At 43.0% G+C, this 17,441-nt stretch overlaps 1 protein-coding gene across 1 annotated transcript in view; it reads left to right on the forward strand.

The window, feature by feature from the left end:
* The first annotated feature begins 22 nt into the window (after nt 1–22).
* The window catches only part of LOC117427685 (GRAM domain-containing protein 2A-like), a 46,620-nt gene continuing 29,201 nt past the window's right edge, over nt 23–17,441 (forward strand). Inside the window, exon 1 of the mRNA XM_058994963.1 lies at nt 23–132. The gene's annotated coding sequence lies outside the window, so the exon portion shown is untranslated. The remainder of the gene's footprint in view (nt 133–17,441) is intronic.

The raw sequence follows: 17,441 nt of genomic DNA on the forward strand, positions 1-17,441 counted from the left end.
CCAAATCCACACACCTTGCTAACATGTAGCGACAGGCTCTTCATATCACGCTACACAGCGGAGAGGAAACTCCACTCTTCAGGTGCTGTGCAGTCACTGCCGGCGTGGAAGAACGTTGTTCGTTGTCCTGGGGTAAGCCTTTTGCTTTTTTTTTTTTACATGGTTCTGTTTTTCAGAATTTGTACCACTTTATAAATGTATATACTGTAGTGTAGTACTGATTACTTCTAACAATGAGGTAGACACTTGCAGTGAAAACGATTTAGTATGATTACTAAAGTGAGTACATTTCAAAATCTGTCGCAGCCTCCCTGACTTCCTGTGCATTTTCCATTGATGCTTTTGCTCTGAAGATGCAACGGTTGACTGATTGATTAATTGATTGACATTAATTGCCCTTGTGCCCTATTTGGAGCCTCAGGCTTACAGATGTAATCGATTACTAGCACACAGATGTTTGTCAATTCCTATATTATATTGCCATGTATAATATATGTTTGCAGTTGTATTTGAAGGCTTTTGTGAAGAGTCAACATCATTTTTTAGCTTTTGAATAATAACGTTTTAGCAATGTATCGATTTATTGTCTGATATTTGAAACTGCTTGCATGTATTATTCGTGTCCTTTTTGCCATCTTTACATGGAACCAACTTTCAGAAAATGTGAGTAAGATTTGATTCGGTAATGTGTGTATTTATCAGGCGGCTCTGGAATTGATTGATAGAGCTGATGGTTCACATGTTTTGGGATCCACAAGACATGTTGTGCTCTCAGGAAATCTGTTAACCTTGTCTTCTGGGTCTACGCATGGTTACTGCAGCACGTAAGATGTATGAAATTATCCTGTTAGCTACAACTACTTTAAGTTTGATCATGGCTTGACTATGGTTTACTACACTTCATTATGCTTTTACCATGGCTTTATAAGGGGATCATTCTTTGGGTAGAGCACTCACTTTCCATCCCTTGAACCCGGATTTAATTCTGAGTTGGAAAACCATATGCATCCCCTCATCTAAAATTCTTTAAAATGATCATTCAAATATCCAAACTATGCACATTTCATTCATACTAATTTATAATTATAAAATATAAGTAGTACCTGTAATACCAAGCTAAAAAGAAAAGGCTAGTCTTTGTCAATCTTTCATAATAACCATTACAAATGCAATCGCACTTTAAAAATAACATGTCAACATTTACATTGAAATATGATACATACATGTCTAAACACTGCCATTGTTAAAATGGTACCCTGGCCTTTTAACTTTAAATGATTGAATCAATGGCGTTTTTTAGTCCATAATTGTTTAGACCAGTTAATAGATCCCTTTTAATCTTAACAGATTGCACCGTAGCAAACAATTTTATAGACAAGCACTAAGCCGTACTGTGGTGTATATATGTCTCCTGGTTTCCAAGCAGGTCCACCCATCAAGTCTGTAAATACTAATTATGAACAAAGTGTTTAACATTCAAATTACACTACAAACCTGTATACTTTATATACTTTTGCCATGGCATGTTTGCACTGTAATTTTGCAGTGTTCCCATGGTTATACTATTACTTCACCACACTCTATCATGGTTTGCCATGTTTGAATATGCTTTACCATACACCTCTGGGCTTTACAGCGCTTACCTATGCTTAAGCATGCTTTCACTGTGCTTTATCCCACTCTGCTTGCTTTAACTATGGGGAACTTTTAAAGAGATAATAGGTATGCTTCCTGTAGTGGCTGAGCCAAAGTTCTTGTCTCCACCAAATAAAAATGAATTTAAACTGTATTCCTTGTGCAGAGTCTGTAAGTATACCTGTACAATTAAAAGGGTTTAGCTTCCAGAGCTTGTTAAACATTCTCCTTTTTATTTACACTGTTGTGTGAGGTTCTTTCTCCAATATTGGGATTTTGGTTCTTGTGAATGGTGTGGTCATGAAATGTTAGGGCATTGGGGAAAATCATTTTGAGTTTTCTGTAAAGTTTCCCCCTATTAAAAAAAAAAAAAGAAATCTGTATTAAACTAGCAAAAAACATTGCAGATGTAATTTTGGTTTGGGTTGTTTCGGACTAGTTTTATAACATTCAAATTTTGAATTCTTTTCAGAAAATGATATGGGGGGGACGAACTTTGCAATCGCTACAGTTACTGTGCCTGATATTTCATGTGGGCAAATTTTCCATGTAATACATTTACTATGAACAGGGCAATTATGTTTTACTGAATCGGTATAGTTATGAATTATGTGGATGGATTGTGATTGAAAGAACTCAAGACTGTAGCCTTCTGTCCTGAAAATACAAAACATACCAATCTGCCAACAGTTGTTGGAGTGAGTTGTTGGAGGGTGTTGCTGGACTGAAACCAGTGCAGACTGTGTGAGGACCTGTTGGCTGAGTGCAGACTCAGTGTGTCTGTCTCTTATCTGCAAGGCCAGCTCGTCTTCCATTTCAAAGTGGTGAAAGACGTCTGCTGATTTCTAGGTCCTATGGAATATTAAGAAAGCTGGCAGCAGGAATGTGAATCACTGAATTATTTGTAATACATTTGTGATGAGTGGTTCTAGAGTATTGCCATAGCTATCCCCGTTTCTTCAGCGCTGTTTCACATTTTCTGGACGGTTCCAAACAGTCTAACATCATAATCCAAACAACTGCTACTGTATTTCTGGTTCAGGCGTGTAACATTTCCTAGACACTATTACAAATAGTTTACTGGAAATGAGGCATATTCAGTAAAGTCACATGACTGCTTTGGAGGGAAAAGGATCTTGACTGTTTGTATTGTACTATACTGAGGTTGTCTTGGCAACACATCTGCTAAAGGTGTAGATCCAGGAGAAGGGGTGATGTGTTACCTGTTCGAATAATTCAAATTGCAGCACAGGGGAAGGGCTGCAGCAGTTAAAACATGTTTTCCCAAATAAGAGCCTTTTTAAACAAAACTAAAACCTAAAATAATTCCCTCTGGTACAGATCTCCCTGCAGTGTTTAGGAGAAACACATCACTGCCCTGCCATTGCTTTATCTCTTGTTGACTCCAGCATTGTATTTTTCAACTTAATCCTTTGATTGTTTTGATATTTGTATTCATCGCCCGGGAACATGTTTCTCAAGTTTTACTCAGGAGCGCACGCCAGGAGAAAGAGAATTACTCTTTGAAACACAATAGTGTACCCAGATCAAGCTCCCTCCTGCAACAACACTAATCTGTTCCCACAATATGCTATTTCAATTAGAGCATTGTTACAGGAGGCAGCATGATCTGGATACACCACAATGTTTATAAGAAAAAACCTCTTTCTTTCTGGCAAAGTACCAAGTAAAAGTTAATTAATATCAATGTGTGAATAAAAATATCACAATTTGGCTCTGTCATGTGTTGAACAACACTCCTAGATGTACAGATAATGGACCACATCCTGTTGTGTGTTCTTGGTTTCCTAGCTGGCCTGTAGTTAATAAACCACACGAGTGAAGCTCACAGTACCCACTCAGTTTATGGCATTGTTTTCTCTTAATTTCAGAGCCTGTTTGTTATTTTACACTATATAAAAAAACTAAAGTTATCAAAATAATTAGAATTAGCATTTAATTAAGTTAGTATTGTGATCATTTATGGAACTGTCATCAGAAGTTAAGTGATGTTTATGGAAGACTTGAGGACGTTGTCTATCAAATATTGAAATTATTTAAAAAAAAATAAAAAAAACCCATAAAATCCGAACCCCACTGCATTTTATTTCCAGCTCAGTCAGAGATTCTGCTCTTGACAGGCACTGACGCGACCACATCCTAGCTCAACAAAATTGACCTTTTAAAAGGTATGCTGAAAACACTTGTTGCATAATTTCTCTTACTGCTTTCTCTTATCTTTACCTACTTCAGAATCAGTTTATTTCCTTTTACACCTAACCAGCCCTAAAGTTAATGCTTAAATAACCCTGGCTTAAATAAAAACAGTACATTTATTTGATTGCATTTCTGTTTTATTTAAGTTTTGATAATCTCCACACTTGACTTAACTAATAGGATGAAATATTTAATGGTCTGCTCTATTGGTATTCACTTTAGCCAGGACTAGAAGCAGGTTGCATGCATGTTCGGAGACCCTGGCCTTACACCAGCGGTTTGCAGCCATGCCCTTCAGCTGCCGGTCTTGTACCGTACCTTGCAATGAACATGGTAATGTTCGGAAGGTGAGTTAAACACATTTGTAGCAGATACAGCATCTGCTTCTGCTACTGCCCGTAACATTTTAACATCTCTCACATATTGTTATTTTTGACAGGATGTCAGAAACTAAAACAAGCAGTGTAATTGGTTGCTGCACAAGATGTAAATTCTCTAGAAATGACCAACAAAATCATCACAACAATAGGCAAAATACAGTGTAACTTTGTTATCCGGGGAAGTACTGTATGATGCATTTGAATTTGAGTCCAGCTGACATCTTTACCCGTAGAAAGGAGCATTTCAGTGTTGCAAAATTCAAATGTTACACTGAATTCACCACTGATCACTGTCTGATTTCCTTTAAGCAGGGCTCTGCTTGAGTGCAGCACTGTCTGCATCCGGCCCGTCTTCTCCACTCCTTTAACCCCATCATGACTGGGAGCACATCCTGTAGATACAATGTCCTGTGTATTTGATCTGTTTTTTTAGTAATGTAATGATGGTTAAATTGAAGGTTACCTTGTGGCATGGCTTTGATTAGTAAATAAATTGCCGGTAGTTGAGTAGGGTTTGCAACCCAAATAATGTGGCAGTAGGCAAATTCATTTCCAAATATACCCATTTCAATCTAGATGTCTACACACCTTAACCATAATAACCAAACATTATCCTGCCTTTCAAAATGTTAGCTTCCTGTTCTGTGAGGGAAGTATTTCAGACTTTTCAACCACATTCCCGGATAAATCGAACAATGGTTTTGTAAAAGACCACAAAACAATCTATCAGTCTGTTTAGAGATTTGTGTGATAATGTGAGCTAAAGACTGATTACAATATGTGTGTGTGTGTGTTATATATATATACATCTGGGTGGCCAGCCAGTACGTTTGTGTTACATTGTCCATTGCTGGTCTCCAGCACAACCTTGTTTTATGACTGACGAACCTCAAGTTCACACGCCAGGCTGTCATTTCAATTGCTTTATTAACTGTGCAGTTGTATCATTTAAATATGAACTAATAAATAACAATTTATCCGACGACAATAAGATAATTGGTTATGGAAAATTGGGATAATTGTGGTTCCAAGTCAAAAGCCCTGCAGTATCTTACACTATGCCCTGCTGACAATCCCAGCTTCTTTTGGTTAATTTGAATATTTTTTGGCCTCTTACTGGGTATTCAGCCGGTATAGAAAATCCTAGATAGGCTTAAAGGGAATAGATATGGAGGAAAGACATAAAACAGCCAACCTTAGAAGTTAAAAGGGCCCGTTTAACCAGCTCCCCGACCAGCACCAACTCTGGTGAAGCCCCATGAACAGCTGAAACACCGTCTCTGAGCAGCATGCAGCATGCACCAGGACTGGTCATTGCTGGAGTTTTCCACAGGGATACTCTGCGCATAATATGGCAAATATTGTGTACATATGTTTACTGCGGTATATAATTTGCAGCATGTATTTAATTGTATTCATACGAGATATACAGTATATAAAGAAAAAACTATATTAAATGTACTTATTTATTTGATTATATTTTAGACATACTGTATAATGATTGACTCGGTGAAGAAAAAAAAGTATATATTCGGAAAAACACAGACATTCAAGAGTTTGTTTAGCATAAGGTCGGTATTGAGAAAAAATATCAGAGCAAAACAAATACATTGTTTTAATATATACCACAGTGTATGCCTATTTATATTTAGCATATTGTTCACATGTGCTTTGGGAAATGTGAACACACACTGTGCGTGCATTTCTAGCAGTCTGATACTAACATACCTTAAAAATGCCGCGTTTGTGACGCCACCTCCCGGTCAAATCCGTTTGCACGGTGACCCTGAAACTCCTCCTCGCAGTGTCTGCCTGGATGTGTTGACAGCTCTCGAATTTCAGATCCTTTCCAGCTCCAACTGGCTGGCTGTGACCGGCTGGTTGGCTGACTGACTGGCTGAATCTCCGCGAGAATGGTTCTGCACTCCTGCCGTCTCCCTCTGTGCAATCCCGGGAAGAAATGACAGCGCCGGGAAAAGGCGAAGACGCTCGTTCAGTGCATTGAAGGTACTGTATCAAAAGTATATAGCAGTCATTGAACTCGCTTCAGCTAAGAAGACTCCGTTCTGTTTTGTTCTGTCTCTCTCTGTTACAAATGGATGGATTCACGGCGTGTGCAGCTTTGCACAGTGTAGACATACTTATTTCATTTGCAACTTGACAGGCTGTTATAAAATATTTTAGCATTTTTATCCTGGCCTCTATAAACCAAAAATGAATACCGTAGAGAAGGGGGGCGCCCTGCATACGTGTCACGAGATTAATATTACATAATACAGACAATAAATAATACAAATAGTAGAAAACACCACTACAACGAGAAACTTCAGATTTATATCGCACATACAAGAAGTGCCATCGTTTAATACTGCTTCTTTTTGAGATTACGGAACCAGTCGCATATCTGCACTATCCTGTTACTTTTTTTTTAGATGGGTAGAGACGCGGTTTCACATATAAAGAGGTTTTGTTTACTGTGTTTTGCAAATGATTTTGTCGCAGCAGGAAGAGCTGTTGAATAGAGCCTTTGAATAGCGAGTAGTACATCGCCCTTCCAAAAACATAACGCACTATTTAGTATGTTGGGCATTACGGTTTAAATTTTTTTTTTTTTAATGCAAACATAGATACTTATTTCTAGTTGTCAGCACGCTATATTCATTACAAACATTATTATTATTATTATGTAATTGGTGTGTACTAAATAATTATCTAGAATTATTATTATTATTATTATTATTATTATTATTATTATTATTATTATTATTTTGTGTTTACTAAGTACACAGTTATTTATAAGGCTCTTCTTGGCAAAATCACAAACTACCTTAAATACATTTTCAATTACAGAATTTGGGGAAAAAAACGGCATTCAAGTTGTCTTGCTCCGTTGTCTTGCTCCGTTGTCTTGGAATAAACATAAAGATTATCTGAAACTCGGTGTTTTAATATCGCTTAAGGAGTTTAAACCAAAACAATGGTCATTATGTAGCTGAGACATGTGTTTATTTTGGCAGATGCTCCTACATTAGTCTTGTACTTTAATTAAACTTGTTTGTATTGGTTGTGTTTATATGAATTTCTGTGTTTTGTCTGATATTCCACCTCCTTGACCAGATCTCCCTTGAAAAAATAAATTTTAATCTCAATGGGACTTTGCTGGTTAAAAAAAAAAACAATAAATAAATAAACACCAATAAAGCACGATGGCAGTACCCAGTAATAAACTGTCCATATCATTTTACAGTAAAAACAGGCTTGACTTTCATTCTTTTCTTGTCAGCACAATGACGTTTGTCAAGCTTCAAGCCAGTGCTGGCCATTGCTGAAACTTTTATCTGGGGACTGTCTCTGGAAGGGCCAGCAATTTCCAACTGACCACTGTACTGTATCACTGCAACACATTCACAAGTCTCCAGTTTCTTGCCTATGGAATACTGCAGATACACAATCATGATGTTAAGATATACACTGCTCTGTGGAATATTTACACTGAGAACCAGCAGTTTGAAAACAACTATCACATGTTGAAAACCAGCAATCTACTTTAAGTAACCTGTTTTATTTCAGAGACACACAACTCACAGGCTCACAGTATGCTGCAAAGGATGTTTCATGTTAAATATTCCTTAAGGTTGTCTCTGGGATCAAACGCCTGCCTTCCAAGAACAAACAAACCTGAAGGGGACTTGCTAGACATTTCCTGGTAAATTGTGGTTTACATTTTCCATCAGTCCATTTCCTGACACTTTCTGTGTGTGTGGTTGTATGTATTTTATCTATTTATTTATAGACACCATGTCTCTTAAGGGAGTTGGTGCTTTGTAGCTATTTTTAAATTTCCCTTTAAATCCAATTCTGAATAAAACATTGTTTACAGTAGACATTTGTTAAGCTAATGCAAACTAATAAAACATTTGGAAGTTTACCTAAACTAATATTAGGTAGTCCAAGGTCAGTGCTAATCAGGGTCTGTGACACTACAGGTTTGTGTTTAAAGTCTTAGTTAAAGACTTTCACTAAGGCTTAAAACGTTTTTCTTTTCTTTCGTTCCAGTGATGTCTTATACTTTAACATACATATACATAAAACTTGTGTTTTATGTATGTGAATATTAAGTATAAGACATGACCAGTGAGAAAGTTTAAAAGATTCATTTGTTTTTGTACTTTTTTCAGTACAGTATTGTGTTTTGTTATGCCATTAGGATTCCAATAGACACATATTTATGATGTATTGTGCTTTTGTGAAACAGTATCTGTTACTTAAAAAATGTCTAGTTGTCATTTAATGGAAAAATACACTCCATAGTTTATCTTACACTAAGAGGAGAGATATGTAGTACAGATTACCTGTGTTACCTGTGAATTATATAACATTTTACCTCAGTTTCTTTATTTTTCTGTTTGTCTCCTATGTGTTAAAACCTTGAAGTAATATCTCAACATGAAATTAAATACCACAATACTTCCTTTCATTTGGTTAATGTATCTGAAACAAAACTATAAGGGGGAGTGAGAAAATATTAGATATGTTCTTTGTTTTGTGGTATCATTCATTGCTAAACACCCAACCCAATTGAGCACAGAGAAAGGGGTCTTTATACAGTGGCAAAATGTGCTTATAAATAGATCAAGGAATCAAATTCACTAAAATGGAAAGACAAAAACAAAGCAGAAACCGTGGGCTTTTAATGGTGAACATAAGTAGGGCAAGTATGACCACATTATTGTGCATCCTAATTTTGTATTTAACAGATTTTTTTATGTATAGATTGCTAATCTCCTGTAAAACTAATCTGATTAAATCAATATATCTTGAACTGTCAGAACCCGTGCTTAATTTGAGTCTAGTTAAAAATCTCGTAAAATGCTTTCTTTTTAAATTCTCAACACAGTTGTATCAAGTCTGCAAGTTCTTGCATGCATGCTAAAGACAGACAGTCTGCTGCCACGTTTCTAGCCTCCTTTAAATTACTTTATGATTTCAGCTTGAGTGCCTTTAAGTAAGATGACACTGCAGGCTTCAACTTTATTGTCGTTTTTTATACACAATTCACTGGGCGTGAGCTGGGGGGGAAGGATAAGGCAGAAGAAGTAGCAAGGAGCAGTTAGTAGGACAGAATGTGGTCACCGACTGGGGCCGACGCTGCCGACATCCCAGGGGCGGAGGACCCGGCAACCGGAAAGGATAGAAAAGAGGTCGTCGACTGGGGCCGACGCTGTCGACATCCCAGGGGCGGAGGACCCGGCAACCGGAAACAGGATAGAAAAGAGGTCACCGACTGGGGCCGACGCTGTCGACATCCCAGGGGCGGAGGACCCGGCAACCGGAAACGGGATAGAAAAGAGGTCACCGACTGGGGCCGACGCTGTCGACATCCCAGGGGCGGAGGACCCGGCAACCTGAAAACACATATGAGGGTTATGACTTGAAAAGCCGCCCCTCGGGAGGAGATGAGAGAGGTACCCAGCATCTGAGGCTTCTGTAAGGGGCGCTCGTAAAACCCCTGATTGGCCGAGACATCACGCTGCCTGGGACCTGAAGATAAGGACAAAGCATTGAGGTTAGTATAGGACTCGGCACGAGTGACCACGTCCTGAAGAGAGGCAGAATAGAAGAGAGCCTCGAGTGAGAGGCGCGCAGGAGCTGCGACAGGACAGAGTTTGGCCGGGGGTCCACTCTGACTCACGCGGTGAGAACCCCTGAAGGTAAGGGAGGCGGCTGCCTCGCCCTGAGCTCGGGGAAGTGAGCCTCACTTGCCCCCCAAAGGATGGACCCCCGGCACCTCACGAAAACTCCCACACCGTGAGACAAACAAGACAGCACATGCCAACGCATAACATACACAAAAGATCAGAATGACGAACAGGACTAACAGAGGGAGATTAGTAAATTTGTTAGAAGGATGCGAATATGTGTATACCTGCCGCTCAGTGGAGAGGAAAAAACCCCTTGAGGAAGATTAGGGGAAAACCTCTGGTGGCCCCGGCGAACAGGTAGCCCCCACTCCGGGCATGCTAGCGATTTTAAAATGGGCTGCAACTATATCGGAGGAGATGAATGAACGTAATAATCTACTGCGGAAGAGGACCAGTGGCCCATGGTCTTAAATCAGACTGTGGTTGATGCTGGCTCTTGCAGCGGAGGTCGCTGCACCTATACGAAATGAATGGGGAGAATACAGCTGAGGAGGGAGGCCTGCTCTAGAAAGGAGGGTGGAGTGGTTGGCTGATTAGGAGATCTTCGTCACTGCAGGGAAGCTTGAAGCTGAAGGAACTGTGAATTCTGAGCTTCTGAGGAAGCCGAAGAAGGCCGAGAAGCAGATGAGATACCTTGACTTTGAAAATAAGGGGCAGATAGGGGAATCTGCTTGACAGCTGAATTAACTGACCGCGCTGAAATGGATCCGTCTGGAGGTACACAACTGAATGATGGAGTAAATTAGAACTGTGAATTCTGAGCTCCTAAGGAGACCGAAGAGGGCTCAGATGCAGATGATCTCCATAGGCAGATCCTTGTATGGGGAAAAGTGGCGTTTCCGAAGAGTAGAATGAGCAAACTGAGAATGGTCATTGATGCGGACAGCGGGAAGGTGAGGCAGAAGGGAAGGCTCTTAAGAATCAGCTGTTAGACAGATGGTCTCCATGAGGAGATCTTCGTAAGGGGACAACCAAACTTTCCAAAGAGTAGAGATGAGTGAATGGAGAATGTCTGTTGATATGGGCAGGCTGGAAGGTGCAGCAGGGGGGGGGGACTTTGAAGATTCCGCAAAGAGTCAGACAAAATACCGGTATGGAAAGAATGGTGGGAAGAAAAAATCCCTAGCTGGACGATAAAAGCCATGATCTGGTTTGATTTGAAGGAATAGGGTGAATCCGATTCTGGCACAGAACGTTTAAAACACTGACCAAGCTGTACAATATGAAGCTTTCAAAGGAGGGAGAGAGTTGCAGATATGAAATGCTGAGGGCAGAGATGAGATGTTGACTATCCTATGTGTCAGTTAATACGGGATCAATCTGCGGTCTGCTACTATCATGTCTGCTTGAAATGGAAAAGGTGAACTCACATTGAGAGACTGGGTTTCACAACTCCAGTTATTCTCCTAGAGTGGAACTCCTTAACTCATAAACAAGACAGATTTCCAGTCTCACCGCGTCTCTCACCATGTATTAATGCTGTAATATTTGAGAGGATGTGTGGACATATGAATAGATTGCTGAGAAAGACAAGCACCTCGTATTTTTGATTAGATGGGGATTAGCATTAGCCTTGCCTGCAGAATGCTTCCACGATCTGAGTATTGGAAGAAAGCGGAAGCGTTGGAAGATTTGGAGTAGTGCAGGTACAGATTTAGACTGCGAACTAAAGCAACTTGCATGCTATAATAGTGAGTAGATCTGAAGAGGGAGCAGAGATCTGCTGCAGTGAGGAGCAATTAACAGTAGAGGACGGGATCAGCTGAACGGTGCAGAGATCTGAGGAAGTAAACAAAGAAGTGCTGTCAATAATGAGTGGTGGTCTGCTGTAGAGAGAGAGAGATCTGCTGAAGCAGGGATCTGTAATAGTGAATGGTGGATTGCCATCGGTAGTGTGATGATCTGCTGTAGAGCACAGAGATCTGCTGAATGCGGTGGATGTTGGACTGTGAGTTAGTGATTTAGATGAAGCCAGAGATGGAGAATACATAGAGCTGAGGCCGCTGTAGAACCTAAGAGGATGAAGAATCCGTTGCTCCGAGACTGCTGAAAAATCTAGTGATTTTGTCGGGAGTAGTCCGCCTCAAAGGGGGGGTGGGTGGGTGGGTAAGAGTTGAAATTGAAGAATGTCATTTGATATAGATACAGAGGATGAGGCAGGAGGGGAACTCCCGAGAATCCAGAGTGAGAACTGCGGGAATAGATAGAAAAGCTGTCCGAGCTTCGCAGTGAAACCAAACTGGTTTAATGTATAGAGAGAGAGCTTGTGGTATTATACTGCCATCCAGAGGTTATGATTGGAATTACATCATTGACTTGAGTGAATCAGGGTAGAATCTATGAAGTTATTACGATTAAAATCCTTGTCTATGTGAAACAACATTTGCTTATTCCTTTAGATTTGAATAAATATTCTAGACATGTTTAGGACAGATAGTCATGAATATAAATAAGTTAACGCAATATTTAGATGTCATGGTTCGGCGCATTGAATTCGTCTCCGCCAGTTGTGAAAGCGCAGCAACAGGAAGCCGGAAGATTGCAGTGCTGAGGCGCAGAGCACGCAGAGCCTGATGAAGCAGCCTGGTCACCATGACAACTTACCACTCCCCGCAGTCACTCAATAAGGGCGTTGCCGTGGTAACCGTAGTCTGTGAGGCGCCGGTGGAAAAGTTACAGTACAATAGTGTAGTTGGAGAATGTTGTGACCAGTTGAGTCACGAGCCGCCACTGGTTAAAAATTGAGTTTAGAATGGGCTGGATACGTCTTTAAAATGTTGAACGTAGCTGATGGAGGTCCAGGGCAGGATCTTCTGATGAAACGGTAATTGTGCCGGCTCAGTGGGAGCGGGGGGAGGGGCGTCTGATTGCCAGCGAGGAGTAAAGAAGGATTAAGCCGACAAAACTTCGTGGTAGAATTAAATAGAGCTAAGGTAAGGTGTCACAAAGACGGCCAGAGTGGGTGGTGTCAGACCAGAAGCAGGAAGTAAATAAACAGAGAGATGTGATTTGGTATAAGCTGGGCGCGTGATCGCGCTCAGCATTTAATAAACAGAAAATAAAAGGTTTGAAACACAAAAACACGGGACACGGCACTTGCGCCAAAATAAACAGACAAACAAAACGGACTAACACTAAACAAACGGTGCACGGACAGACAGACAGACACGGCGAGTACAAACAAACTTATCTTTATGATCTTCCACTATTTAGTTTCTCCTCTCTCTCTCACCCGTTCTCCTCTTCCGAACACCCAACCCTGAGTGCAAGAAACGTGCATCTATTTATACTGTTGTGCTGGGATTCAATTACTAATTAATTACTCACTTGAATCCCAGCACGTGAATTCATTACGTGAAACCCCGTGTTCACATATTATATTTTAAATGCACGTGCGTGATGTGCAATCCCGTGCCTAAATACAAACATACCTTTCTAAATACACGTGAAACACAGACCCGTTTATATCCCGTGTACCAATGACTATACACCAACATTAACATACGCACGCATACATACATACACATAACACAAATGCACACAGGGGCGGGGCGCTTTGCCACATATACCCCCCCTTGTGCGCAGCACACATGGCCTCAACGGCCACCTCCCCCCTTAAAAACCCAGCAGTCCAGGACAAAGTCTCGGGCTGGGAAGGGAGGCTTCAGTGGGCCCATGGCTGGCCATGCTGTCAGCACCCCTGCCGGTAGTGGCACGGCTGACAGCCTGTTGGTCCCTTCCAGCAGCGAAAAAGCTGCGGGGGCAGGTGGTCCCCCGACCTCCCCCTTCTTCGTAGCCGGCAGCTCCCTCCTGTGGGGCTCCGGCCACAAGAACTCCTGCAGCGAAACTGCTGCTGGGGAAAGTGGTCTCCAGACCTCCTCCCCCTTCTTCGTGGCCGGCAGCTCCCCTTTCTGGGGCTCCGGCCACCGTACTCCCTGCGGAGGTACGGGCAGCAGAGGCAGCTCCTGCTCCTCTGCTCCGGGCGGTGGTGGAGGCAGAGGCAGCTCCAGCTCCTCTGCTCCTGGCGGTGGTGGAGGCAGAGGCAGCTCCAGCTCCTCTGCTCCTTGCGGTGGTGGTGGCGGAGGCAGAGGCAGCTCCTGCTCCTCTGCTCCTGGAGGTGGTGGAGGCAGAGGCAGCTCCTGCTCCTCTGCTCCTTGCGGTGGTGGTGGCGGAGGCAGAGGCAGCTCCTGCTCCTGGAGGTGGTGGAGGCAGAGGCAGCTCCTGCTCCTCTGCTCTTGGAGGTGGTGGAGGTAGAGGCAGCTCCAGCTCCTCTGCTCCTGGCGGTGCTGGCTCCCTCTGCTGTGGCGGCTGGGCATGTGCACGCCGTGCTGCCTTCAGCAGCATAGCGAGAGGCTGCTGGGGGACACCAGCATCCTGCCCTTCTCCCCCCCAAAAATTTTCAGGGGGTCGAGCCTGTAACTCCTCCCCTTCTGGCTCTTGGGGCTGAACCAGCAGGCATTTTCCCTCTGCTGGTGGCTTGGGTCCCAGGGCTGTGGAAGCCCCGACTTGCCTCCCTTTGGGCTGTGGACGCACCGACTCCTCCCTTTTGGGCTGTGGACGCACCGACTCCTCCCTTTTGGGCTGTGGACGCACCGACTCCCCCCTCTTGGGCTGTGGACGTTCGGGCTCCCCCCACTCAGGCGTAGGACGTTCGGGCTCCTCCCACTCAGGCGTAGGACGTTCGGGCTCCTCCCACTCAGGCGTAGGACGTTCGGGCTCCTCCCACTCAGGCGTAGGACGTTCGGGCTCCTCCCACTCAGGCGTAGGATGTTCGGGCTCCTTCCACTCAGGCGTAGGACGTTCAGGCTCCTCCCATTTGGGCTGTGGACGCTCAGGCTCCTCCCGCTTGGGCTGTGGACGCTCAGGCTCCTCCCCATAGCTGCGTAAGGGACAGTGGGCGAACAGGTGATCCTGGTCGCAGAGGAGGCACCCCGGCGATGGCTTGTTACATCGCCGTGGATGCCTGGCCCTTAGGCGGCACTCCTCCTCACTGTCCTTCACCTCTTTATCCGTCTCTGCCTCCCGCTTGGGCTGTGAAGGCAAAACCAGCAGGCATTCACCCTCTGCTGGTGGAGATGGGGACAGCAGGTACTCACCCTCTGCTGGTGGAGATGGGGACAGCAGGTACTCCTCTGCTGGTGGTCCTGCTACCTGGGCTGCTGTTCCATTTATGGTTGCCTCCAGGTAGTTGAGGACAAACTCCACACCCTCCTCCAAGGTGTTTGGGGTGTGTTCCTCCTGATAGGCCTCCCATCTCTCACTGTCCATCATCCACAGGGCCCGGACGACTATGGGCAGAGACTGGGCCTCCAGCCCAGCATTCTCTAGGAACCAGCCCCGCAGTTTGATGGCGTCTTCTGCCATTGACTTTTTTTTTTTTGTTTTGTTTTTTTCCCCCAAAACAATATTTGTAATTTTTTTTTTTTTTTTTTTTTTTTTTTTTTTTAATCCAGACCCCTCCTGGTCTGACGCTTGGAGGCGCGGCTATCCCACGAAGACACCACGTGTCACAAAGACGGCCAGAGTGGGTGGTGTCAGACCAGAAGCAGGAAGTAAATAAACAGAGAGATGTGATTTGGTATAAGCTGGGCGCGTGATCGCGCTCAGCATTTAATAAACAGAAAATAAAAGGTTTGAAACACAAAAACACGGGACACGGCACTTGCGCCAAAATAAACAGACAAACAAAACGGACTAACACTAAACAAACGGTGCACGGACAGACAGACAGACACGGTGAGTACAAACAAACTTATCTTTATGATCTTCCACTATTTAGTTTCTCCTCTCTCTCTCACCCGTTCTCCTCTTCCGAACACCCAACCCTGAGTGCAAGAAACGTGCATCTATTTATACTGTTGTGCTGGGATTCAATTACTAATTAATTACTCACTTGAATCCCAGCACGTGAATTCATTACGTGAAACCCCGTGTTCACATATTATATTTTAAATGCACGTGCGTGATGTGCAATCCCGTGCCTAAATACAAACATACCTTTCTAAATACACGTGAAACACAGACCCGTTTATATCCCGTGTACCAATGACTATACACCAACATTAACATACGCACGCATACATACATACACATAACACAAATGCACACAGGGGCGGGGCGCTTTGCCACATAAGGCAATCGCAGACAACGGGAATGACGATGTCATGTCGAAGGAGCTTGGAAGTTTAACGGAGGACCAGACTTTCTGATAAAGTTGCAGACAAGTTGAGTAATGAAGCTGCGCTTTGGACGGCTGTGATGCCGAGGTGGAGAACGGATGGAACGGGAAAGAGTAACGTTGGAGTTCTTGGAGCCGAAAAGAGAAGCTAAATGAAAAGAAAGGTAAGAAAATGATTGATATATATCTTGGCAGCGATGTGCAGAGAAACGACCTGCGTGAGCGAGGCAACGAAGTTTAGATATTAGCGGTGAAGCACGAAACGACGGCGTCTGAGCGTTTGCTACAAAAATGAAACACTAGACAGAAAAGGTGCAGGTGATCAGGGCTTAAATAGTAAATAGAACCAATTAACGGGAGATTAGAAAATTGAAAGATTAGCGGCCCCCCCAGCTCCACGCCCCCCGAACCTCGCGAGCTAACATATAAGCTTATTTGATTAGAAAAACATCATGAACGATACAAGCAACTTCTTACACTACTTGGTTTGAGTAAATGAGTAGATGCAACAAAATATGAAAGCTGAACTTTAATTTCAACAAAGAACAATGGCAGATTTTTTATGAGAAATATATTGTAGCCTACTTCAATAGGGACATTAGCCTGATATATTATATTAAACCAAAACAATAAAAAATAACAACAATCTGGTTCTCGCTTGACTTTTTCAATTAATATAATTTAATTAATAGAGAATAAAAAGATACTAAAATAACAACTACCTAGCCTAAATTTAATTAATCGTTTTTGTAATCTATCAGCGGCTTCTGTTGCATCACTGATAATAGTGCAGACCGTGGGTCAAACCAATGTTCGTGTTGGGGTGCGTGTTTTTTTTTTTTTTTTTTAATCAAGGCCGTCCTCTGAATGCCTTTTTTTTTTTTTTTTTTTTAGTAATTTAGTAATCGCCAATTATTTTTTATTATTTTCTCACAATTTGGCATATCCGATTATTTTTTAGGCTCAGCTCACCGCTACCACATCCGCGCTGACTTGGGAGCGCCGAAGACGAGCACACGCTGTTCTCCGAAGCGTGTGCCGTCAGCTGACCGATTTTCTTCACACTGCAGAATCACCTCAGAGCTACAGCGCCAGAGGACAACGCAGCTCTGGGCAGCTTACAGACAAGCCCGCAGGCCCCCGGCAAGATTACAGGGGTCACTGGTGCGCGGTGAGCCGAGGACCCCCTGGCTGACCTAAGCACCCCCCCCCCCCCCCGCCGGGCGGCGCTCGGCCAATTGTGCGCCGTCCCCTGGTGCCTCCCGTCTAAGGTCGGCAATAGAACAGCCTGGTCTCGAACTGCTCGTACTGCTACTTTGTATATGATGT

This window comes from Acipenser ruthenus, chromosome 21 (assembly GCF_902713425.1).
Source record: "Acipenser ruthenus chromosome 21, fAciRut3.2 maternal haplotype, whole genome shotgun sequence".
Taxonomy (NCBI): domain Eukaryota; kingdom Metazoa; phylum Chordata; class Actinopteri; order Acipenseriformes; family Acipenseridae; genus Acipenser; species Acipenser ruthenus.